This window comes from Meles meles, chromosome 6, assembly GCF_922984935.1.
Source record: "Meles meles chromosome 6, mMelMel3.1 paternal haplotype, whole genome shotgun sequence".
NCBI classification, from domain to species: Eukaryota; Metazoa; Chordata; class Mammalia; order Carnivora; family Mustelidae; genus Meles; species Meles meles.
This window is the reverse complement of record NC_060071.1, coordinates 123705427-123731173: the sequence shown is the minus strand read 5'-3', so window position 1 is coordinate 123731173 and position 25747 is coordinate 123705427. Positions and strand designations below refer to the sequence as shown.

The following is a 25747-nucleotide window of genomic DNA, read 5'->3' as shown; positions in this document are numbered from 1 at the left end:
TGCCGAGCAAGGAGCCCGATGTGGGACTTGATCCCAGGATGCTGGGATCATGACCTGAGCCAAAGGCAGCCACTCAACCAACTGAACCACCCAGGCATCCCTCTTTTTTTTTTTTTTTAAGATTTTATTTATTTATTTGACAGACAGAGATCACAAGCAGGCAGAGAGGCAGGCAGAGAGAGAGGAGGAAGCAGGCTCCCTGCTGAGCAGAGAGCCCGATGTGGGGCTTGATCCCAGGACCCTGGGATCATGACCTGAGCCAAAGGCAGAGGCTTTAACCCACTGAGCCACCCAGGCGCCCCCCAAAGTCCTTTTCAAGGCTGTGGAAGCCCCATCCCTCCCTATTCTCCAGCCTGCTTTCTCACCTTCTCCTCCCATCCTCTGTACTCCAGCCAAAGCTAGTACGAACTTTTTAAAAAATCTTCAGCTTGCCACCCTCCCTCCTGCCTCAGGACCCTTGCTCATACCGCTTCCTCTTGGAGAATGCTCTCTCACCCCCCTTCACTCCTTCACTCAATTAACTCCCTCTTCTTCCATTTATGGGTCAGAGGTCAATTCCTCGGTGTGGTAAGCCAAATCATGCTTCCTTTCCCCCACAGATATCCACGTCCTAATTTCCTGACCCTATGACTATGTCATCTTCCATCACAAAAAGGACTGTGCAGATCTGACTAAGGCATAGATCTTTTTTTTTTTTTTAAGATTTTTTATTTATTTGACAGATAGAGAGCACAAGTAGGCAGAGAGGCAGGCAGAGAGAGAGGGAAGCAGACTCCCTGCTGAGCAGAGAGCGCAATGCAGGGCTTGATCCAAGGACCCTGGGATCACAACCTGAGCTGAAGGCAGAGGTTTAACCCACTGAGCCACCCAGGTGCCCCGAGGCATAGATCTTTTGATGGGGAGATTATCCTGGATTATCTGGTAGGCCTAAAGTAATCACAAGGGTCCTTTTAAATGCAGTGAGGAGAGTCAGAGTCAGGTGAGATGAGACCATGTAAGCAGCACAGGTCAGAGCAATGTAACTGCTAGCTTTGAAGACGGAAGGGGGCCATGAGCCAAGGAACACAGGTGGCCTCTAGACACTGCAAAGGCACAGCACACATTCTCTCCTAGGGCCTTCAGAAGGAACACAGCTGTGCAGACATCTTGATTTTAGCCCAGGGAGGCCATTTGGGACCTCAGTCTTCTGGAAAATAAGAGAATACATGTATGTTGTTTTAAGTCACTAAGTTGGTGATGATTTGTTACAGCAGCAATAGGAAATTAACACAATTGAGAAAATCTTCCCTGACCCTGACTCCTGCTCCCTAATGCCAGATCGGGCACCCTTCTTACACAGTCATGCCTCCTGCAGTTTGTAGGTATTTCTTTGAGCCATTATTGTGTGGTATCTTTTAACCCTACTAGACAGGGAGTTTTAGGAGGCAAGGACCCTGGTGGTGTGTTCACCATTGCGTGTACAGAGCAAAGCCCTTGCTCCACCAGGGAAGCTGGGGCTGACTGTGACCAGCCTCACTGATGGGCCAGGCAAGCCCAAGGCCCCAGCTCTGACCATTACACTTTCCTTGTGTTTCTTCAAGCTTTGGTCCCATATGCACCCAATGACTTCCAGGCTGAAGTTTCAGTTTCTAGTTTCTTCTCCTCCACAACCCCTAGGCTTTCCACATCTTATTCCTATGGCTGGGGCCACAATCCTAAGAGGCTTAGGGGTCATACAAGCCTGATTTGGGTCATGGCTTTGTCACTTACAAGCTGTGTGACCTTGGACAAAGTTTTTTTTTTTATCCTTCTGAGGTACTGTGTCCTCTATATAATGGGGACATAATACCTCTTATGTGATTAAATAAGAAAACAGAAGTAAAGTATCTAGCACAGAACCTGAGCAGAATAGCTAAACCAGAGTGTTAGTTCCTTCCCATTTTCCTGATGCTGGGCTCTGTTCATCCACAAGGACTATCTTCTGTTGCCCGTTGTGGTCATTTCTGATGACTCCCATCCTCCCCACCTGCCCCAGTCACCTATCCAATCCAACCACAGCCGTCTCTTAGTCCTCCAGCGCCCAGGCCCTGCAGGAGGTCTGGAACCAAAAACAGTTTCCATGACGTAGGGAAGAATATTAAATTCTAAGGCTCCAACCTAAGTGAGCCCCAGACCAAAGGGTCTTATAGCCCCTCAGGCTCACTTCCCAGGCACGTGCACTCGCTGGTTTGCTTTTGTTCAAAGCATCCCTTGAAACAGTAGGGAGGAGGAGGAGGAGCATTCCTAAAGTGACTGGTACTTTGATGTTGGGCCCTCGGATCCCAGAGTCAACGCTAACATCCATGTCAGTTCCCATCTGTCCTTCAACACACTCAGCCACATCGACTGCCTTTGACTTCGCAGGTCAGAAACAATGGAGATGTACAGGACACCCCCACCTACTGAAGGAAAGGCAGCATCTGGTTAGGCAAAGAGTGTGGCCTAGGATTCAAGGACAGGATCACGAAGCTGATCACGAAGCTGAGGTGGAAGAGAGTCTGTCGACACATTTTCCAGCTGTGGGACGTGAGGCCTGTAGAGAACTGAGGATGCAGCTGGTTACTAGGAGACGCTGTGTCACTGATTTCCCGGAGCAGGGCTACACTCCACTGCAGCTCTTCAGGCTACTTTACAAATGAAGGGAGTGGGTGGCTTATGAAAGTGAATTCCTAGGTGAAACTGGCTTCAGGAACAATGGGATCCAGGAGTTTAATTCATGTTCTAAATCTCCATCACTTGGTATAGTGATTCTGCTCTCTCTCTTTCTCTTTGTACATAGGCCTCATCCTCTCCTCCTTGAATGGAACATTTTCCCAGCGGTCTTTGGGGCATGGCCCAGAGACGGCTCTTCCTGGAGGCCTCTCCACCTGGGGAGTCCACTGTCCCATGAGGCCTGAGAGGCTGTGTTTCCCAAGAAGATCCTGGGATGGAGGAGGGTGATGGTACAGGCAGGAGAGAATTTATATCAAATTATATTCTCCACATTTTTAGCATAAGGTTGCTAGTGTTATTTTTAAAAACATGGCCGTGTACCTCACTGTTTTTAAAATCAGTTACATAAAAGGGGGTGCCTGGGTGGCTCCATCGATTAAGCAGCTGCCCTCCACTCAGGTCAGGATCTCGGGGTCCTAGGATCAAGCCTCGTGTTGGGCTCCCAGTTCAGCGAGGAGCCTGCTTCTCCCTCTCCCTCTGCTGCCTCTCCTTGTTCTCTCTCTCTCTTTCTCTCTAATAATAAAAACCTTGGAAAAATCAATTACTTTCAAGTATAGCATGTACTGATTTTTTAGAGAATCAAATAATATATGATGTAAGAGAAAAATGAAAATTCTCTTCCCCTTGCCACTTAATTCCCCATCTTCACTCCCTAGAGATGACATCGTTAACACTTTCCCACTTACTTTGCCAAAAAATTTTCTATAAATCAATGTATGTCTATTAAAAAAAAACACAAATGAGACCATCTATATATATTAGCCCCAACTGAACCATGTTTAAGCCATTGTTTGCTAAATTTATCTGCATGGAAAATTTTTATTAACATCTCTATTAACATCCTAAAAAGCAGTTTAGAAAGCACTGAACTATTTATTAAGCAAAAAACATCTACTCTGTGCTAGATGGTAGGAAATAAATATTTGTTCCTATGCACAGATTTGCTATGTACTTGGGGAGTCAGAAGTAAATACAAGGAGACCATACAATGTAATATGTCAGAATGTAAATATACACTATGGACAAGATTCTAGAGATTGCCTAACTCTGCCTGGAGGGAAAGTAAAAGGCTTCAAGGAGGAGAAGCCATTTGTCATTGGGTCCTAAAGGATGAATAGGAGTTCAACCAGCAGGCCACTAGGGTGGGCATTCTAGGAAGAGGGTGAGAGTGCAAGAGGATTGAGTCCAGTGTGGTTTCAGAATAAGAGTCTGGGGAGACGAGGCAGGGTATGAACTCAGAAAGAAAGTCTAGGGTCAAGGGTTGAGAAACCTGCAGGACTTTGGGATTAGGAAACCTTGGGTGATATGAAGTCACTGTTCCCGCCCCCCGCCCCCGCCCCAAGTATAGAAGACATGACTGGATTTGTATTTTAGAAAGACTAACCAGGCCCCAGTATGGAAGCTGGATTGGAGGTGGGGTGAGCCCAGGGACAGGACAGCAGTTGGAAGGCCAGCATAATGGTCTAGGTAATACTATTCAACCAAGGCATTGCTAATGGAGGGCAACAGGCTGGGTCATGTGGGGAGCATGTTAAAGTGTTCAATCAGTAGAACTTGGCAACTGACTTGAAACAGGGTTTCAGACAGTAAGAAGTGAATGGCAGATCCATTAGCAGAGGCTCAGGAAATCTGGTTCTCTACTGACCTTATCTTCTCTGGGATACTGGGGGAGCCTCCTGGATGGTGAGTCCCATGAAGGCAAGTGCCATTTCTTTCTCATCTTTGTAGATCTTCTATATTAGCCATGGCAGGACACACGTACAGAGTTGCTCTATAAGATTTGCTTAATAAATGATGGGCCATGATATCCTCCTTTGCTAACAAGAAGGACAAATGGACCAGGTGCCATTGCTGGAATAAACTGTTATTTCTGCCCTCAAGGCTGGGCATGATCTGGCCCTGACCTACCTCACTGACGTCATCTCCTACTGCCACCCGCCTTGAACACATTCCTGCCAGTCTCTTCCTCTTCATCAACCACCAAATTCACTCCCTCATCAAAGCATTTGAAATTACTGTTCCCTCTGTTAGATATATCCTTCCCTTAATATTTTCAAATATTTTGCCCCTTCACTTCATTAAGTTCTTCAGAGAAGCCTTTCTTAGCTCTAAAATAGCTCTTCAAACCCACCACAATTCTATCCCCTTAATACACTCTATTTTATCCATAGCATTAATCACTGTGGAGGGTCTTATATTATTTATTATTATATTATATATCATATTATATTAATATATAATTATGTAATATATTAACCATAATTAACATGCTTACGTTATATATTATGTAGGTAACCTATGTTATATAATACATATTTATGTTAATAAAGTATATTATATATTGATAATATTTTAATATATTACGTTACTCTCACTAGTTTATGAGCCCCATGAGAACAATGACATCACAACTCTTATGCCCTACTGTATTTCCAGGGCTGGAACAGAACCTGGTGCACAGGAGTTCAATAAAATTGTTGACAAGTGAGAGCAAAGATTGAGTTCTTGGAGCTGGTGGTTTCTATGACTCCTTTCAAGAGTCTTTCTGTTTTTTAAATGCTTCCCTCAGTGCCTTGCATCTGGGAGGTCTTCATATATTTAAGTTGACTGAAGGCTAAATTCTTGGTACTAATTTTTTGATACAATGTATAAGTTTGTTTTAGATTTCTGCATGGTGGGACACCTGGGTGGCTCAGTTGGTTGGGCAGCTGCCTTCAGCTCAGGTCATGATCCCAGCATCCTGGGATCAAGTCCCATATCGGGCTCCTTACTCGGCAGGGAGCCTGCTTCTCTCTCTGCCTCTGCTACCACTCTGCCTGCCTGTGCTCTCTCTCTCCCTCTCTCTCTCTCTGACAAATAAATAAATTTAAAAAAAAAAAGACATCAAAACTTAAAAAAAAAAAAAGATTTCTGCATGTCTTTTGCTGGGTTTCATTTATTTATTTTTATTCCCAGATAGTATCCTCTTGACTTTGCATGGAGAGCTTAAGAACTTATCAAAGAGAGCCTGGTTGAGCTGCTCCTCATTCCTGCCTCTGTCACTGGCCTGGGTGGGGGCTGAGGAAGGTGGGCTGTCTGCCTTGACTTAGTGCTGGTTGCTGGCTGTCAGTCCCGGCCTCAAACAGCTGCAACTGGGAGTTTGTCTTAAAATTCATGCCTGTGCCAACACTGCTGCCACCCTTCTCAAACTCTCATTACCATTTTCATGATCTTTCCTGCTCTGCATCAACATTTGACCTTTTCTGACCTATCTCAGTCTGCAGATCACCCTGAGTGCTGTAGACTGGCTTATCACTCCAGCTGACTCCCAATTTTGTCAAATTTCAAGGAAGAGCTCGGCAGCAATTCCATATACAATTTCTCTATCAAACAGATTTGGTTTGGAGTAAAGGCACCAAGAAATCAAGGTGTAGACTTTGGGGTCAGCTAGACTTGAATGGGAATCCTGACTCCACTGTTTTCTAACTGCGTGAGTTTGGCCAAATACACTGTCCTCTCTCATTTCGATTCTTGTCAAATGGAATTTTTAAAAGCATGATTCTTGCACCAGCATACGGTGAACATATATACAAGATTTATTTAACCCACTGTGATAGTTAATTCTATGCATCAACTCAACTGGGTCATGGGATACCCAGATACCTGGTTAAACATTATCTTTGGGTGCATCTGTGAGTTTCTGGGAGAGATTACCATTTGGATCAGTAGACGAAGTAAAGCAGACTGGCCTCCCCAATATGGGTGGGCCTCCTTCAATCTGTTGAGGGCTTGAAGAGAGCAAAAAGGTAGAGGAAGAGATTTGCTCTTTCTCTGCCTGACTGTTTGAGCTGACACATGGATATTCTCCTGCCCTCAGTGTCCCTGCTTCTCAGGACTTCCAACTGCACCATGAGCTTTTCTTGAGTCTCCAGCTTCCAAATGACAGACCGTAGGACTTCTCAGTCTCCATAGTCACACGGGCCAGTTACTCATAACAAATTTTATTCTCTCTCTATATATATATATCTTATTGGTTCTGTCTCTCTGGAGAACTCTGACTAATACAGTCATTAAGGAGGGACTCTGCAGGAGGGTGAAGCTGGCTCAAGGAGCATTCAAAACATATTTATTCAAGATATTTGGAAACACATATGTAGTCTTTCAAGAAAGGAGTGCTGACATAGAACCGCTACCTTAGATATAAAAGTGTTGAATATTCTACAGAGAAACATATCTAATCTTTGGGGCCATCTTTTCTACTGGGGTAAGAAATACAGAAATAATTTGCATCTCTACTGAACAAAATATTTGCAGCTTATCAATCTTTCTCAAGCTAAAACAGAACTTTGGACAGCATAGGCTGTAATTAATAGTAAATGGTAAATGAATAAAAAAAGATACATTTTCCTAGAGTTAGATAACCCTTGGGAGTAGCTGCTAGACAATGCCACAATATGACATTAAAGGACGTGCAACAGGGGCACTTGGTGGCTCAGTCAGTTACGTATATGCTTTCGGCTCAGGTTGAGATCCTGGGGTCCTGGGATCAAGCCCCGTATGGGGCTCCCTGTTCAGCAGGGAGTCTGCTTCTCTCTCTGCCACTCCCCCTGCTCACACACACTCTCTCTCAATAATCAAATCTTAAAATAAGGGACATGTATATTATTTGCCTTTTTCCATGTTTTGAATAATTTTTGTTTCCTGACATAAAATAGGATACTCTGAGATACATTTCATAGTATATTGAGCTACATATGAGGCCCTTCTTTCTTGGTCAACTGCACTGATAGCTTATCAAGCCACTTCTAGTCATTCATTTCTTATTATGTATTACTAGCATCATGGGGCAGAGAGGTGTCTCTCCTCCAACATTTGAGGCTCTGAAGACCCCACCCTCTTCCCTTTGTTGCTCCAGCACTAGGGGGTAGTAGTTTCTTCCTGCCATTACTCTCCTCTCTAAGTTACATCAATGTTCCCTTTTAGTTTTATCCCTCCTTTGGCTTCTGCTTAATAAATTCACAGGATTCTCTGTTAAAATAACAAATATGGGTTCTGTTTTCCTGACCCAGCCCTGTTATAGGGAGAGCAGAAACATTTATTTCCTCCATTTCCTGGTGACAAGGAAATGTCCTATTAAAAACCTGATGACTCCTAAAATTACCTTAATTATTAATATTCAGAACTATAGATTTTTCTACTTCTGGAAAGCCTTTGTTGAGTTTTTCCTATAAACTCTCTCAAAGCACTTTGCATATATTTTCTCATTTATTTATTTTTTAAAATATTTTATTTATTTATTTGACAGAGAGATCACAAGTAGGCAGAGAGGCAGGCAGAGAGAGAGGAGGAAGCAGGCTTCCTGCTGAGCAGAGAGCCCAATGGGGGCTCAATCCCAGGACCCTGGGATCATGACTTGAGCCGAAGGCAGAGGCTTTAACCCACTGAGCCACTCAGGCGCCCCTATATTTTCTCATTTAATCCTCAAAGCAAATAAAAAAAATATTTATTACTCTTATCCTCCCACTAAAGATGGAGAAACTAAAGTCTAGAGAAGCTAGGTAGGTCCCACCAAGATCCCACTAGCAAATAGTGAGTGGGGGATTAAAACTGAAGATACTCTCCTTCAAAAATTATGACATGTGACTCAGGTTCTATTTGTGTTGTGACCCTGTAAAAAGGGCAAACTCCTCATCAAGATTTTAAAAAAAACTTATATGTTTATAAAAAATAAATTATAAACAACAACAACAAAGAAAACCTACAAGCGGTGGAGACATTTGACAAGAATCACTGAGGACTCAGAGACAGAAGATATAATGTCTTCACAACCGGTGATTGTTCAGGACCACGGACAGTGGCCATGGCGTTTCATGCCAATCCACCTATTTGGCAATGCAAACAAATTTCTTGCTGTGCAGTCTGCTCTGTATCACTCTGTAGGTTATAGCCTGCACAGGAGTGCCTGGCCAAAGGAATGAAGATGGGCTCTGATTAAGACAGAGTCTTGGAAAGCTTGAGGATGTTAGATATTTGAGGAGAAAGGAGAATAAAGGAGAGAGGAGGTTGCTTAGTGAAAGCAAACTCCTCAGATGTGATGATTTTGCCCAAGGCTGGTCCCAACCTTACCTCTGAGACAGCAAAGGGAGACAGGGCTTGGAATCAAAAGATCTGGTGAATTGCAGACACTTTTTCTTAATAAATGTTTATTAATCTTTAAGAAATATCTCAGCAATCTAGGAAGAGAAGATTAACTGCCTTAATCTGATAAAGGGTATCTACTAAAAAACAAAAACAAACAGACCAACAAACAAAAACGGGTTGAATTCTAACCATTAGGCCTTGAACTTGAAAGCAGAAGTTGTATTTAATTCATTTTTGAGTCTTTAGCTCTGAGCACAACGTGAATGATAATTGTGTATTAAACCAAACTATCTACAGATTCTATGAAATCTTTGGCCAGTCCTTCTAGAAATGTCTGAGACTGTCTCCTCACCTACAAAATTGGGTCCTGTTTATTCATAGAGTTATTGTGAAGAGGAAATGAAATAATTGTATAGGTTTTTAAAAAATATTTTATTTATTTACTTGACAGAGATCACAAGTAGGCAGAGAGAGAAAGAGAGAGAAGGAAGCAGGCTCCCTGCTGAGCAGACAGCTCAATGCGGGACTTGATCCCAGGACCCTGAGATCATGACCTGAGCCAAATTTGGGCAGAGGCTTAACCCGCTGAGCCACCCAGGCACCCTAATTGTATAATTTTAATGATGCAATTGATGGGTCCCCGTTTTTATTTATGCAGAGTAGAATATAATGTGGAATCCATTGGAAAGTGTTTTGGGAAATGGTAGCAGATTTAAAAGGCTGCCACTACAAATGCTATATGAAAACCAGATTCTATACTGAAAGCAAAGGATTCATGAGGTATTTTCATTATTAAAATGTTATAAACACGGGCGCCTGGGTGGCTCAGTGGGTTAAAGCCTCTGCTTTCAGCTCAGGTCATGGTCCCAGGGTCCTGGGATGGAGCCCCGCATCAGGCTCTCTGCTCTGCAGGGAGTCTGCTTCCCTCTCTCTCTGCCTGCCTCTCTGCCTACTTGTGATCTCTGTCTGTCAAGTAAATAAAATCTTTTTTAAAAAGTTTTATTTAAAAAAATGTTATAAACACATTCCATTTCAAAAAACCTTTGTTCAACATAATGAATGCAACCTCTATACCTTCTGAAGGGAAGTTTTCTCCTCCTTATTCTTTATTGGTTTGAAAAGCCATCATCTGACACTTCGTTAAGGTACAGAATTCAAAACAAACCAATCAGGCAAATTCCACCAGGAGCTATAACCCCTGATCTCTGAATCCAGACCAAAATACTAACAAGTTGCAAAAATTATCTCAAAACTAGGTAGTAATGGTAAGACCATGACAGGTAGTAAGAAAGTGAGGGTGACAAGAGGAGAAAAGGGAGAGAGACAGAAAAAAGACCAAAAGATTCCTGAGTCCGAGCAAATTTAGAAGCTTTTCCATATCGGGACACCTGCTGTTTAAGACTAAAATATCCACTTGAGGCTTTAAATAGATGAGCACCAAAGTGACACCACTGATGTCATTCTGGAAAACACTGATCCATTAGGGTGATTTTTCACAACATTCTCTCCAAAGATGTGAATGTTATTTGTTTCAAATGAGGAAGGGAACAACACCAGTCCAAGTCACACTTCACCCAGCTATTCTTTTACAGCATAAATTAATGATCTCACGGTTTGCACTGACAGATACTCAGAGGTGTTTAATCAGCTGTCTCTGACAAAACATGGCATTTTTAAGGCTGGCACATTTACAAATAAGGAAAAAACAGCCTGTAATCCCTCATAAAGTGGAGCCATGGTTCAGCTCCATTTGATGAAATGACATTATCTTGAGCACTTGCTCATGAATGCATAAACAGGGCACAGCTTGGGAAGTTCAGGTACGTGCAGAGCATAAATATTGCATGGGATACATTAGCCAGGGCCCACAAGGAAGAACATCTCAACCTTCCTATCCCAGGTAAAATAAGGAAGGGGGAGATGATACAGGCAAATCAAGAGATCACCTGTTACCTTCCAATGAGTCTGGGTCATGCAGAGAAAAAGCCTTCATCCCCACAGAAGAAGCAGGGGTGGGAGAATGGAGGTAATGGTGATAGATATTTTCTTGGGCAGGGGAGAATCCGTGTATGTGAGAGAGAGAGAATTATTATCTGATGTGATTGTTGCCTCATTGGAAGCAAAAGGATGAAAGTGTTCAAGTGTATAATGTCTCCTGGAGTTGGGCCTAGACATTGTTGGCAGTCTATGTGCAAATGAAACAATTACTGAATGTTCACTGCATGCTGGGACTGTGGATACAAAGACAATGAAGGTACTCCTGCTGTTGAGGAGCTCACAGTCTCAACAGGAAAAATACAGTCAGGGCTCTTAGTCGCAACAGAACTCAGTTCTGACTAAGTTAAGTAGAAAAGGAACTTATTAAAAGAATATTGAAAGCCTTACAGACTGGAGCAGAGCATAGGACCAAAGCTTGAAAGTATGCTCCAGCTTGAACTACTGGTGTCACCAATGCAAGATCCCAGTTGTGGCCCCGGAACAGGTGCCACTGCTGTAGCCATCCTCATAAGCATGGGGTCCCCACCTCTCTGTGCTATGAATTTGCGGGTCAAGCTGAGAGAAGGGTATATACTGGAGGAGACAAGTCAGGAGCCCTCACTTTAACAAAAGGAAGATTGGGTTAATGTGTATCTGGCATTTTCTGATTCTGTACTGGGAATTAGGGCTTATAAGAAACGGGGATGTACCAAGTATCAGAAGAGGGTTTTTTTTTTTATTTCCAAAAGGAAATACAAATATTTACTACAGATCAATAGAATATGTATTTCACAATATTATGGGAAGTGCTCAATAGAGGCACACACAGGGAGTTTTAGGAGCACTAAGTAGGGAGGAGGGGAACTTGGCCAACCAGTGCTAGAGGGAATGATGCAGAGTCTGGATGAAGAGTAACAGCAGCCCAATGAATACAGGAAAACAGGCAGGTTTACAGTTAAACAGAGAAAAGCACAGGCAGTTCAGTTTCCATAGTAGAGAGGGTACAGTGGAGACAGAGGAGCTAGAGCCTTTTAAAGGTGCACAGGGAGGACCTTGAATGCATGGAGCTTAAAGACATGGTAAAAGCCTGTACTCAAGAAGGACAATTTTGGCAGCAATGTGGAAAGGGGAGCAAGACAAGCAAACCTAAAGGCAGGAAGGCCAGTAAGATATTGCTGCAATTGCTAAGTGTGGCCTCAGCTAGAGTGGAAAGGACTAGGTAGATTTGGGGAGTATCTATGAAACTAAAGGAGCAAGAATTAATTTTTGAGTAGTTGTGAAGGGCAAGGGAAGATCCATGAAAACTTTCAAGTCCAGGGTGGGTGACTGGGAGAATGGTTGTGCCACTAGCCAACAGAGAGAAGAAGTAGAAGAAGAGACAGTTTCATAAAGGAGGAAGAGTCTCAGTTTTGGACAGATTGAGTGGAAGGTGTCATGGGATGTCCAAGATGTGAAGTCAGCAGTTGGATACATAAGTCAAAGTTCAGGAGAAAGATTAAAGTGAAAGTATGATTTGGTATGTCATCCTGGTAGTCAAGATTAAAAGGGAACCACTGGCTTATCCAAGTCAAGCATGTAGAGGGAGAAGACAAGAACGGAACCCTTGAGTGCAACACCCATGCTTAGAGTGGGCACTGGATCAAGGAAGGAGCCCGAACATAAGCTAGAGAGGTGGGCCATTCCAATGATGTGTGGTCCTAAGTGTTAGTGATAGCTGAGAGAACAAGCAGGAACTGGACTGGAAAACCCTTCTTTGGGTTTAAAACTATGGAGACAATGGGTAGATTTAGCAAAAGCAGTTCCAACAGAATGGTGAAAATGAAAGCCAGATTTCAGGGAGCTGTGTCAGAAATGAGAAATAAGGAAGTAAAAACAGTAAGCATCCACTACTTCTTTGTCTTTCTAAGAATCTTTGTCAAGAAGCAATGGGGAGAGAGAAGGCTGTGGGTAGAAGGCATAGGAAGGTCACAAAAGGTTTTCTTTGAGGTGTGAGCAATGTGATGGACAGAATGTGCAGGTTGAGAGAACATAGCTAAAAGAAAGAGAACATGTAGAGATTTAGAAGAGAGAGGAGAGACTTGCTGAAGCAAAGCCTTTGGGTAAATGGAGAAGCACATTGTGGAGGGGTTGGGAATTATCCTTAGCAAATAGAGGTACATCTCAACCTCTGACACTGATGAGGAGGCAAAAAAAGGGTACAGATAAATAAGTAGGTGAGTAGGCAATAAGGCTAAGCCGCTATAACAAAGAGACCACAGTATTTAGTGGCTCTGATAAGACAGCACTTTATTTTCCTCTCATGAGATGGTCCAGGAAGAGTAGGCAGGCTCTGCATCACAAAATCACCCTGAGACCCAGGCCAGCAAGGTAACACTGCCATCCTCAGCATGTGGCTCCCAAGGCTATAACCAGCCCATGGGAAGAAAATGGATGAGCAAGTCTAGGGTGAGATCTTTAAGAAAAGAACTTACACATCTTGTTTTTGTTCAACACCTATTACAGAGAACTTAGTCACATGGTCACCCTTACATGCAAGAAGGCTGGGAAATGTGGTCACTAGCTGTACAGCCAAACGACCAGTAAAACACGGAAAGTAGATCTAGGGGGATGATAGCAGAGGCAGAGAGAACAGGGATGGAAAGGTGATTTGAAGGGAATGGGGGAAGGTATGGCATAGCCAGTGAGGGAGATAGAAGGACAACAGACTGTTGAGTGGTCCTAACATTCCACTTGGCTGGTGTGGTGCTAGGTGGGGGTGCCCATCTGTGTCAGTACAGCTTTGGTAGAGGCCAGATGGAAGCATTGATTTAGATGTGGCATTTGACAACAAGGAATAGATTTGAATTCTATAGAATACCAGCAGGTAGTAGAATTGAAGGTCAACACAGCATTGGGACTTTCTAACAGACTGCACAATGGGCATGTAACATGCCTATTGTTTTAGTGTATATCCAGTAGGGATAAATGGTATATACGCTATGTTCTAGGCTAGAGGGAGAAGCATGCAGGGCCAGAGATGGGTGTGAGAAAATACAGTAAACAAGCTACTTAGGGATCTCTTGGAGGTCAAAGAGTACACATATTTAGATTCCAAGAAGGGGAAGGACAAGAGACTGTGTTCAGAGTGAGGGATTCTAGAGTTTTAGACTTTGAAAGCAGTTCAAGAAATAATAAGATCTGGGGGAGAGAAAGGGGAGAGTGGCTTAAGTAGAGGGAGGTGGAGGTTATTAAGATTGGGGCCAGGGTACTGGGTGGTTAATGGCATTCAGAATGATGGCATCTGGTAGAAAGGAAAAACAAGATCCAGCTGCCAAGAGACTGAAGAATTGGGGGAGTGGCCAGGAAGCCTGTAGAAGTTGGTGGGGGTGTGAGTTTCAGGGGAGGGAGGCAGAAGCTTCCACAAGAGCAGAAACAAAAATGCAGCATGGAACCCACACCTAATGGAAGACCAAGCCCACCTCCAGATGGGACTTGTACAAGAAAGGACTCTTGAAGGGGTGGGGGTGGGAGGTTGGGGAACCAGGTGGAGGGTAATAGAGAGGGCACGTATTGCATGGAGCACTGGGTGTGGTGCAAAAACAATGAGTACTTTTACGCTGAAAATAAATAAATAACTTTAAATTAAAAAAAAAAAAAGAAAGGACTCTTGTATAGTAGATGGCTATAGGGCAAGGAATGTCCTTGTAAAAGCCTGTTGAACTAAGGCACAAGACATGGAAGTTGAGGATGCCAGGGAAGTGTGATGTTTACCATGATAAATGGCAAAGTATCAAGATCAGTGATGATCATGGTGGGACATGAGGGAAACAGCACTAAGGAGCTAAGATGGCCAAGAGGAGAAAGGGCAAACAGGGATGTAGAGTATGGTTGGGTTAGCTGCTTCAAGGTTCCTCATGGGACTCTCAAAGCTGCCTGGCAGTAGTGGCTGCTGAAAAGACTCCAGGGTACTTGCCGGTTCAGTGAGGCAAGTACTGCAGTTGATGAACAATGTGGGTTTTACACATAAACGGGGAGAGTGAAACAAAGGAAGACACAAAGATGAGCAAGCTCTTCAAAGCAAGGACAGTGTTGAAAGAATGGCTGTAACACTTGGTCTAGAGGCACCCCCTGAGATCTCCCCATCCTCTGCAACTTCTGTTTCTATAACTTCTATCCCTGTCCCCCATTCCAGGAGTGCACTGTGTCCTATCTCAGGGACATCTGTAAGCCACACTAAACAGATTCTCAAACCTTTCCCTGTCTTCTCTTAGCAGAACTAGGTTGAACTAAAATAGCAACTAGAATCTTAAAGGAAAAAAGAGAAAATACTCATATTACAGATTTAGTCAGATATCTATTGCAAGAATGAATTAATCCTTTTCAGATATTCCCTGCCCCTATTAAGTGATTGCTGAAGCATTACTTTACACCTTCCCCTCAGAGATGAAATTATCCCTACCTTTACTTTATCAATAGAAAGGGAAGTTTTGCCTTCAAGCATCAGAGCACTTACATATGTACTCACACAGATTAACATGTGGATCCAGCCTTGCTGTCCTTCTTGCCTCGGTTACAGAGAAGGGGGAGTTCTTTTGTCCTTGAATTCACCCCTCTGCCTACACTCTTGACTCATCCCCTTTGTATTCTAAATTCCCTGGCCCTTGGTCTCTGTTGGTGCCACTGAGGAAGAAAGAAAACAGAAGAGGCTGAGAGTGGGGTCGGGGTGAGGGGGGGGGAACTGAGTTCAATTTGGAGTCCTTGAGTTTGATGTGTTTATGGGTTAACTATGTAGAGATGTCCACTAGGTTGCTGGCTATCCTGGAGTTTAGGAGGGAGGTCATGTAGTGGTCTTCTGGTAAACCTGCTCTCTGAAGGAAAAAAAAAAAAAAACACAATATGCGGCATTTGCCAATTTCTGTGGTGTAAATTCAGCTACCACAGCTGATTTCAGGTTACCAATGGCTTAAAAGCCAGTTTGCAAATTTCCTAACTGCTTAATAATCAATCCTCCTGAGTACATCCAAACCAGCTCCAGCACCCCACTGGAAGTTGAGATTAGAGATAGAGATTTTAGAGACAAAGATAGCCAAGAAAACCCTGAAGTATTTAAGATGGAGAATGCATGTCATAAAAGGTGAGGAAGGTCAAAGTCCCAATCCCATAATAGCCAGCACTTCCCTTTGCCTTCCTGGGGCAAAGAACCACCTCCACATCCAAAAGAATGAGAATAGCTGCCCTGGGATCCTATATTCAGTATGCAGAGCTCTCGAGTCAAGAGCCCACAGAATTTGGGCTCATAGGGGAAAAAATAATTTAATCTCTAAGAATGAATATTCTAAAAGCCCATATCAAACAGGGTTAACTGCCACCTGCAGGAGACGCCTCACTTCAAGGCACAGTCTATAAATGTACTGCCCCAAGGGCCTAGAAACAATCAGTACAAGTGGGGCAGCCTTGGAGATTTCTCAGCACCTACATATCACCGAGCAGGAGGACACTCAACACAGACAGCACCTGGGAAGGCTGAAGGAAGGATGCTCTCATGGAAGGACAACATTTCCATAAGGTCTAGAACTAACCAGTAAGGAAAGGGCCTTAGCCAGACTATATGCCACTGGCTGGTCAGCACTGATATCCTGATATCCGTGCAATGGAGTTGGTAGCTTTGGGCTAGAAAGTGGTTTTTCATCATTCCCCATAAAGATGTGCTGATCCTCTGTGCATGGATAGCACACCCACTGAGCTCCCCATACAGATTTTCAGTGTTCCCTGTAGTGGTAAAGATGCTGCAGGACTTGGATATTCTACATTATCTGGCAGACGTATTTCCTACCTTCATCACTCCAGTTTGTCAGGTGGTCAGCATCTTATGAGCTGGGCAGAATCAGTCCTGCCTGAGTTTAATACAGTTTGGAGTAACTATCCCCGTCATCATTATGACTTCTACCTTGGCTCAGCGTTAGTCTAGCATAGGTAGTCCCAGGCACTGGGCAAGTACTTGGCATACATGATCTCAATTTTTCCTTAGGACAGTCTTACCAGGTATGAATCGCCAACCCCATTTACAGATTAGGAAAGCGAGGTCAGAGACCTTAAGTAACTTGGATTCCCTGGAAACGCAATCCTAAGGATAAGACCCTGGGCCATGAGACTACCAAGGTCAGCCCAAGGCCCTGTCAGAGCAGCCCGCAAAGCTAAAGCTCCAGCCCCTTCACAGCACTTAAGCAGCGGGTGCTACTGCTCTGGGCCCTGGGCAGATGGCTGTGGTGCCCCCCTCAGGAAGAATGCTCATTCGAGACAAATGAAGAAGTGGCTAAGGAGGAAAAGTGTGGAGATTCCAGCAAACAAAATGGATTCTTGATCGCCATGGCTGCTCTGTGTATAGGCAGAACCCTCTAGCCATCTTTAACTATGGACAGTGGAGGCTGGATGCTTCCCCAACAGTCTGAGCCCTGTTACTGTAGTAGGCTTCACTTGGGCATCATGACCATTCTTAGGGCATCTGGCTTTCCTCAGGGCTAAGATATACTGACACACTGGCAGGAGGGAATAGAATTAACCACTACATCTGCGGTAGGCCCGGTCCTAGGAAGAGCTGGGTGTAGCAGTGACAACGGTGGTAGGGATGGCAACAGGAATGGTGGGAGGAGGAGGAGGAGCAGATGTAATTGGTGGAACACGCATTAAGTGCCAGCATCTGTGCTGGGGCTCTGTGGATGGTCACTGAGCAGACAGCTCATTCAGGAAGTTATGGGCACCTGGGATGTCCCAAATGGGGCAGGAAAAGTACTGTAGTCAGTGGTTCTTATTCTTTATGAGTTGTGATCTTCAACTGATTATTACAGGAATTTTCCTCTCAAGCAGGCAAAGTGCCAAGGGTGAGCTGCGGACATTTGGGGAGAGTGCGAAGGGGTCATCTGGAGGGCACTGCAGCCAGTGAGTCAGAGAGGAGGTGGGTGGCTGGGCACCAGCTTGTGCCCAGACTGCATTAACACCTTGGCCCAGTTCATGCCCTGCTTGGGTAGAGGGCCAAGAATGAAAAGGCCTGACTGAATTTCAATCAAGATGATGTCTTCCACATCCTTGTGACAAGACCAGCAGACAACCCGAACCCTAATCCTTCCTCCCACCTATTTAGAAAGCCATTAATTGCTCTCAAGGACAGCATGCAGTGAACATGCACTGAATTCCCAGCCTAATGGAGCTTCCTGACCCCTGGCCAACAGTGACCTTTACCAGATGGAGTCCATCCCATTAACCACTGTGCCTTTCAGTGGCCCTCCCCATACATAAGCCCAGCTGGTATGCTGGCAAACACTTCTATTTGGAATGGTTTTGTAGAAAGAAGGGACTTCCTACCTAGTTGGAAAGTAGCTTGATATTTCTTTATATAACCTATTTTATCTTCTTGATAGAACCTCAAGGTCCGGGGCGCCTGGGTGGCTCAGTGGGTTAAGCCGCTGCCTTCGGCTCGGGTCGTGATTTCAGGGTCCTGGGATCGAGTCCCGCATCAGGCTCTCTGCTTGGCGGGGAGCCTGCTTCCCTCTCTCTCTCAATCTGCCTGCCTCTCTATCTGCTTGTGATCTCTCTCTGTCAAAAAAAAAAAAAAAAAAAGAACCTCAAGGTCCCCACCAGTCCCAAGAGTTACTCTTTCTGGTATACTGAGGGGAAGGAGTCTGGCCATTTGGGCGGGGGGTGGGGGCATCCCAGGGTCTTCTGCTGTAGCAGACACAGCAAATACCTGAAACATGGTCCATCAGAAATCTTTCCTAAAAAGCCCCTGCCCACCCACCCACCCTAGGGGTTTCCCCAGGAACCCCTAGCCTTTCTCTGCTTGGCCCGGCCCTGCTGTCTCAATCAGTGCTGTGACCCTCCCAACACATTCTTCTCCAGTGCTCTCCCCAAACCATATAGATAGATAATAGATAGATAGATAGACAGATAAGTGTGTGTGTGTGTGTGTGTGTGTGTGTGTGTGTGTGTAGAGAGAGAGAGAGATAAACATATATTTATTTTTTTTTTTTAAGAGAGGAATTTTAGTTCTCCTAATGTCATGCCTTTTGAGGTTGCATGCTAAGGACTATCTTTTCACCACCAAAGCCTCACCAAGAAATTTGCTGAAAAAAAGTCCTTCTAGTCTGGAGAAAAATCTCCCTTAAGAAGCAGATGCCATGGGCAACTGTGGTTGGAGACTTCTATACTAAGTCACTCTTTCCTGATAGGTAGTGAAATGGGTACATGGGGATAGCCCTAGTAAATATTCATTCATGCAATCCTCCTTGTTATCATCGTTCTCCTATCTCTCTGGCTGAGTAACAGCCAAGGTACTTGTGTGTCTATCCATCTTAGGCAGACCTCTCCTGAACAAAGAGCTCCCCCTACGTCAGTTACTCAATGTAGTTAAGTTACTTCTCACTAACATATAGTTCCCGTGTGGAGCAGGTATGCGGCATTCTACTCCACACGGTCATCCAGGGAACCGGGTTCCTTCCATCTTGTGGCTTCATCCAGCTCTGAGGTCTCAGAGTACTCTCCCTTCAGCAGGTAGATGGGGAAGGGGAGCAAGGATTACTAGGGGAGGTGCATATGGGTAATGCCTGACAGTGGTGGTCATCATTTCAACTTTCATACCTTTTCCCAGAATTTGGTTACATGGTTGCCCTAACTCCAAGGGTGGACGGGAAATGCAGTATAGCTGTCCAGAAAGAAGTTTAGACATGGATGTTGATGGGCTCAAGCAGTCGCTGCCACTATCCTTCTGGAGTAGCATTCCTCTTCTCCAAGTGGGAGCTCCTTTAAGTGGCCCATTCAAGTTTCAGAAGAAACCCTGGCTCCTCTAACTGATTCAAGAATGGCCATACAACTGAAAGCCACTGATTTTTTTTTTTTTCCTGGATAACTCCACTGGGGTCAGAAGCAAAGGTGTGGGCAGAGGGCAAATCTCCTAAAGTTAGAAGGAAGACCACTGAGAATTTTGATAATTTGGCAACTTACTCCTTCCTATTTTTCTCCAAACACAGGAGAGAAACAGTCATTTTTCTTTCCTCTTTGCTCTCTTATGCCTGGAAGTCTTGCCTTAAAAACTTCAGGAGGGACTATGTTCACCCAAAGATAAAAACAAAAACAAAAATAAAAAAAAACCCTAGTGAAATCATAGCAACTTAGTGGGAGGAAAATGAAATGTTCTCAGCTCTCTCTTGCTCCTAAAGATGTGAGAGGAATATAAATAAATGTAGACAGTACAATTTACTTTGCTAAAGCACAAAAATCACAGGGTTTCAATCTGCAGAAAGAGAATGAAGTTTTTTGACACTAGGTAAGTACATTGTGTGCATCTGACTACTGATTTTCCCAAGAATCAAACTCCCTGGAGACAAGGTTTAAAGTCCAGAGAGAAAGGGGAGAAGGAAGGTGACCATTCATTCGTATGCCCAGGACAGCTGTAGATTACACCTGTTCTCTCACTGTAGTCTCTTAGAATCCCTTTGCTCTCAAAAGTGTCCCAGCTGAATGACAAATAATATGGTCACATGGGGGCATTTGAATACAAGATAAATCTGTTTACATCTAATACCACCACGGTAAAACTACACTTAAAGGGGTGCCTGGGTGGCTCAGTGGGTTAAGCCTCTGCCTTTGGCTCAGGTCATGGTCTTGGGGTCCTGGGATCGAGCCCTGCATCGGACTCTCTGCTCAGTGGGGAGCCTGCTCCCCCCCCCCCCAACTGCCTCTCTGCCTACTTGTGATCTCTCTGTCAAATAAATAAATAAATAATATCTTTTTTAAAAAACCTAAACTTAAAAACAACAGGAAAATGGTTAGGTAAATCACGGTTTATCACTGAGGAGAAAGCCATCAAATCATGACTGTGTGCAAAACTTAGACCCACAGTACGGCCATGGCCTCCTAACTGATTTCCTTGTCTCCAGTACTGCCCCTTCACATGTGTTCAGTTGTACACTGCACAACTCCTAAAGGGACTATTCCTGCAGAACAGGATGGAAATGATACCTCCACTAGAGTTGTATACTACCTAACCTGCCCAACTATACAGGGTAGTCCTGAATGTGTTTCCTATCCTGCAGCCTCAATGATGGTTCTTAAAATGAATACATTGTACATGATATTCCTTGATTAAAACTATTAAAACCCCTTTGACCTCAGAATCAAGTACAAACTCCTTATTTTGGCTAGCAGGGAAGCTCATAATGATCTTTGGTCACTGCCAAACTCCCTAGCCTCTCCTCTTACCCTTTCTCATTATGGAGTCTGTAATGGTTAATCTTATGGGCTCGGGAGTGCTCATGTAGTTAGTCAAACAATATTCTGGGTCATTCCAGAGGGTGTTTTTTGGATCAGATTAACATTTAGATCAGTGGGCTGAAAAGCAGATTGCCCCTTATACCATGGGGTTGGCCTCATCCAAACAGTTGAAGACTTGTCTAAAACAAAAGGCTGACTCTCCCCAGAGTAAGAGACAATTTTCCTGCCTGATGACATCTGAACTGGGACACTGGCTCTTCCTGGTTCCATAGCAGCCTCCACCCTTTGAACTCAAACTAGGACATCAGTGTTGTAGATTTTAGACTTAATCGTCTCCATAATCACAGAAGCCAATTCCTTACAATAAATTTCTTCCTTTTTTCCCTTGCTTTCAGACTTACTAGAGAAGAACCCTGCTCTTACGAACACAGTTAACCTTAGTTAGCTCCTTAAAGGCCCAACTTTGGTTATAGTACCATGGGAGTTTAGGATTTCCAACTGTGAATTTGGGTCAGGGGACACAATTCAGTCCCTGAGAGAGACTAAGCTCCCACACATCCTGAATTATTCTCGTAACATGTTCTTCAAACACCACACTTGCTCAGCTTGGGTCTTGCCCATGCCAGGAAAAACCCTTCCTTGTACAGAGACCATGCCTCCCCATTCTCCCCAAATCCTTGCCATATACTCCTATTCACTTATATTGCACAGTCTTCACTGTCTGTAACTGCCTGTCTTGTACTCCACTGAACCCCTACCATCTACCACTTAGTCTGCTGCCATAATACATACACAATAAATACTTCTTAAATTTAAGTGGAAAAAGCAGAATAAAAATAGCATGCACATGGGGCACCTAGATGGCTCAGTCGATTAAGTGTCTGACTCTTGGTTTCGGCTCAGGTCATGATCCCAGGGTCATGAGATCGAGCCCACATGGAGCTCCACACCCAGTGGGGAGTCTGCTGGAGATCCTCTCCCTCTCCCCTTCTACCCATGCACTCATGCACTGCTCTCTCTCAGATAAATTTAGAAATCTTAAAAATGAAAACTTAATACACATACTATAACTATGTAAAAACACTTGAGCAAAAGGAAAACATGAAGGAGTTGCACCAAAATGACAATAGTGGTTGTGTTGATGTGGTGGAATTATTGGTAAGCTTATTTGTCCTTTCCCTGTTTCCCAAGTTTTCTGTAACATGGTTATATTACTTTATAACTTTAAAAGGCATAGTTTAAAAGTACACACAGCATGACATTTAAAATCTCAGCCTGAAGCTAGCTTGTTTCAGGATACATTCCAAAAGAACTGATTTCCTTGTAACAAAAGATCCTGAAAGATGCCCTGGAGTTGCCCCTAACAGGATTTGACATATATGTTGTTAACTGGGGGGGGTGTGACCTCCCCAGATAATGGTTCATTACTGCTCTGTGGGGTTTCAATAATGAGCACAATAGTCACCTTGGCAGGTGGGAATTCTCCAGATGGTGAGCTTGTCCTGGGGATATTCATTACTTAGCTGTCCTATAGCTCTAATGCTGGAAGACCAGGGAGGTCTGGATATTTTTTATTGAGGTTAAGCTACCTGGCATTATCGCCTAGTTCTTAGATTCACCCAAAGGGAGAGAGAAAGTCAAATACCTGGGGATATTTATAGCCCAGCATAATGGTCTCTCTGGGTCTAAAGAATCATGTACCCACTGGTGTTCAGTAGCTGATCAGCTACACTCTATCTGTGCTCTTGGGAGAGGGGTCAGCTGGAGATGGAAGTTAGAATTACTGAAAGTAAACAGATAGTGTGGTGGGTTGGTTATGGTAGGATATGAGGATAAGGAGCAAGAACAACTAGCATGTATTAAGTTCTGTGTGTGGTAAACACAGTGCAGTGTCCCCTGATAGACCTCTAGCCTTCCAGACATCCCTTACCAACCCCTGCTTCCTGGTTGCATAACCACCTCCCACTGAAAGGCTGAAAAGGCCAGAAACCTGATTTCTTAGACTCTCTTGCAGCTGTGACCCTCAATTTGACCAGTGAAACCCAAGGAGAAAACTACTGAAAGATTCTAGGAAGATTTCCTCCCCAGTAAAATGTGACATATAGGAGAGAGTGTTTCTTTCATCAAGTATTGCCATGTCTGCATGCAATGACTGGAACTGTGGCAACCATCTTGTGAGCATGAGGGAGCAAACTAAGTCCATAGTCAAAAGATCCCAAAGATGCTTATCTGTGGAGCCTAAGGACTAACACGGGGGACATGGGGAGATGGAGAGAAGTGCGTTGGGGGAAATTAGAGGGGGAGATGAACCATGAGAGACTGTGGACTATGAAAAATAATCTGAGGGTTTGGGAGGGGAGGGGATGTGGGAGTTGGGTGAGCCTGGTGGTGGGTATTATAGGGGCCACATATTGCATGGCGCACTGGGTGTGGTGCATAAATAATGAATTCTGGAACACTGAAAAGAAATATAAAAAATAAATAAATAAAAATAAGATGTCAGAACAGAAATGTGGGAAGAGCCTGAGCCATTAACACTATTATTGAGCTAATGAACAATGCTGGAATGGCCCTACCCGTGAAATTCTAGCCATGTTAAATAAATCCTTTTTACTTGGATATTCTGTGACTTGTAGCATCCTGCATTCCTCTGATCTTCATAAGAACCCTATGATGATTGTGTTTTGGTGCCCATGTTACAGGTGATATAAATCTCTCATTCTCAGGCTCCGTCTTGTGCCCAATCTGCTCCCCTGTCCTCCTTCTCTTCCCACCGGGTGTGCATTCCTGCACAAGAACTCCCTCCAAGAAATCTGGAATGCAGCTCACGTCTCCCTTGGCCTGAGCCTACCTTCTGGACCTGGCCTTGGCCTGACCAGCACCCAAGGGTAACCTCTTGTCAGCACATGTCCCTGCACATCCAGTGATGCTAGGCTTTAGCCAACCCCATCTCAGCGTTGTTGGCTCACGGCAGAACCAAGCTGCTGTCCCTTACCTTGGTGATCCAAAAAGATCGCTCCTGATAAACATGAGGTGTCTCGTGATTCATAGAAACACCCAACTTCCTGAACCCTGCTTGGCAAGGCTTTACAGATATTGAACTCATTAATATACAGATATTAACTCCCCTAGAGAGGGGAGGTTATTTATAAACTTACAGAGGTACAAACTCAAACACATGGGTCCCAGAGGTATTTTACTGCTTGGATGGGTGCATTGCTATTGTAAGAACCAGCCTCCAGGTCTACAAAACCAAACAGGCATTCCAGGCTCCACTAATTACCTCTTAGGAAGCTGGATAGGGGAGATCTCACAATATTGGGAAAATCACAGGGGTCAGTACTAGATGAAATGCTAAGGGTCATTTACGCTAACTCCCTGTAGATGAGTTAAGGCAAGAACTTCTGTTTTATGTGTCTCCATAGGCCCTGTGCTTAGCACTGAAAAGAACCAGGAGCATGAGCTGTGCCAGGGAAGCTAGGTACGCTGTCCAAGCCCACGGCAGGTGGGAGTGGGTGGCAACCATTGCCAGGACTCCTGGCCTCCAGGTCAGGGCCCTGCCTAGGATGCTGATCTCCCTCCCCAATAAAACCAGTGCTCTGTTGGACAGGATAGAAACCTTCAAGAGGCATTCGACTGCAGAGATGACTCTAATCCACATGCAGCCCTAACTGCTAGATTTCCTGGTAGGATGGCCTTGGGCTGTAAGCCTAGCAAAATGAGAGACTGGCACTAGATGTCTTCATTCATTCAAAAAGCACTGACCTTAACTGTTTTTCACTGTGAGGTGGGACTTTCAAAGACCCTGTTAAAATTTTTGTCCCAGAACCTACGGGAGGTGTCTGAGAGGTGAAAGGGTTCAGAGGTATCATCTTTCCATGGCCATCCAAGGATGGAATGTTTCAGTGGATTCTCAGCAGGGCTGATCTAGGCAGAAAGTGCTAAGGGAGGGCCCTTCAAGAAGCCAAGTCCATTATCATCCAGCTTTGCCTCCAAAACGTGCCACAAACCTCACCGCTTCTCTCTATTGTCCTCAAACTAATCCAAGCCACCACAACCTCTCTCCTGGGCGACTCAGGAGACTTCTCAGTGGTCTACCTTCTCCCATTCTCAACCTCCTTCCATTCTTGCCTCCCACAGCTTCCCACCTCGTTTCATCTGAATTCAAACCCACTTCCCTTGGCCTGTGAGGACGAACATGAGCCAGCTCTGCTACCTCCTGTCACCTCCTCTCCTGTCACCTCTCCCTCGCTCTCCATCTTCCAGCTACACTGTCCCTGTTTACAACTCTTTTTTTTAAAGATGTTATTGATTTATTTGATAGACAGAGATCACAAGTAGGCAGAGAGAGAGAGGAGGAAGCAGGCTCCCTGCTGAGCAGAGAGCCCAATGCGGGGCTCGATCCTAGGACCCTGGGATCACGACCTGAGCTGAAGGCAGAGGCTTTAACCCATTGAGCCACCCAGGTGCCCCTTGTTTACAACTCTTGAAACCTACTGGTTTTCCTCTGCCTGAGGAACTCTTCCTCCAGGTCTCCCTCTGGCTGCCTCCATCTTGTCATTCAGTTGTCAGCACAAACGCTACTTCCACTCCACCCCTGCACCCCTGACACACATTGCTAGAACCTAATGCCATTGGATCTTACCTAGTTTCAGACTTGGTTATATCGTTTTTGTAC

The 25747-nt window shown here is 44.4% G+C and overlaps 1 long non-coding RNA gene across 1 annotated transcript in view; it reads right to left on the bottom strand.

The window, feature by feature from the left end:
• Window positions 1-858: 858 nt before the first annotated feature.
• LOC123944894 overlaps window positions 859-25747 on the bottom strand; it is a 45969-nt gene continuing 21080 nt past the window's right edge. The window contains exon 3 of the long non-coding RNA XR_006818860.1: window positions 859-1186. This is a non-coding gene — a long non-coding RNA (uncharacterized LOC123944894). The remainder of the gene's footprint in view (window positions 1187-25747) is intronic.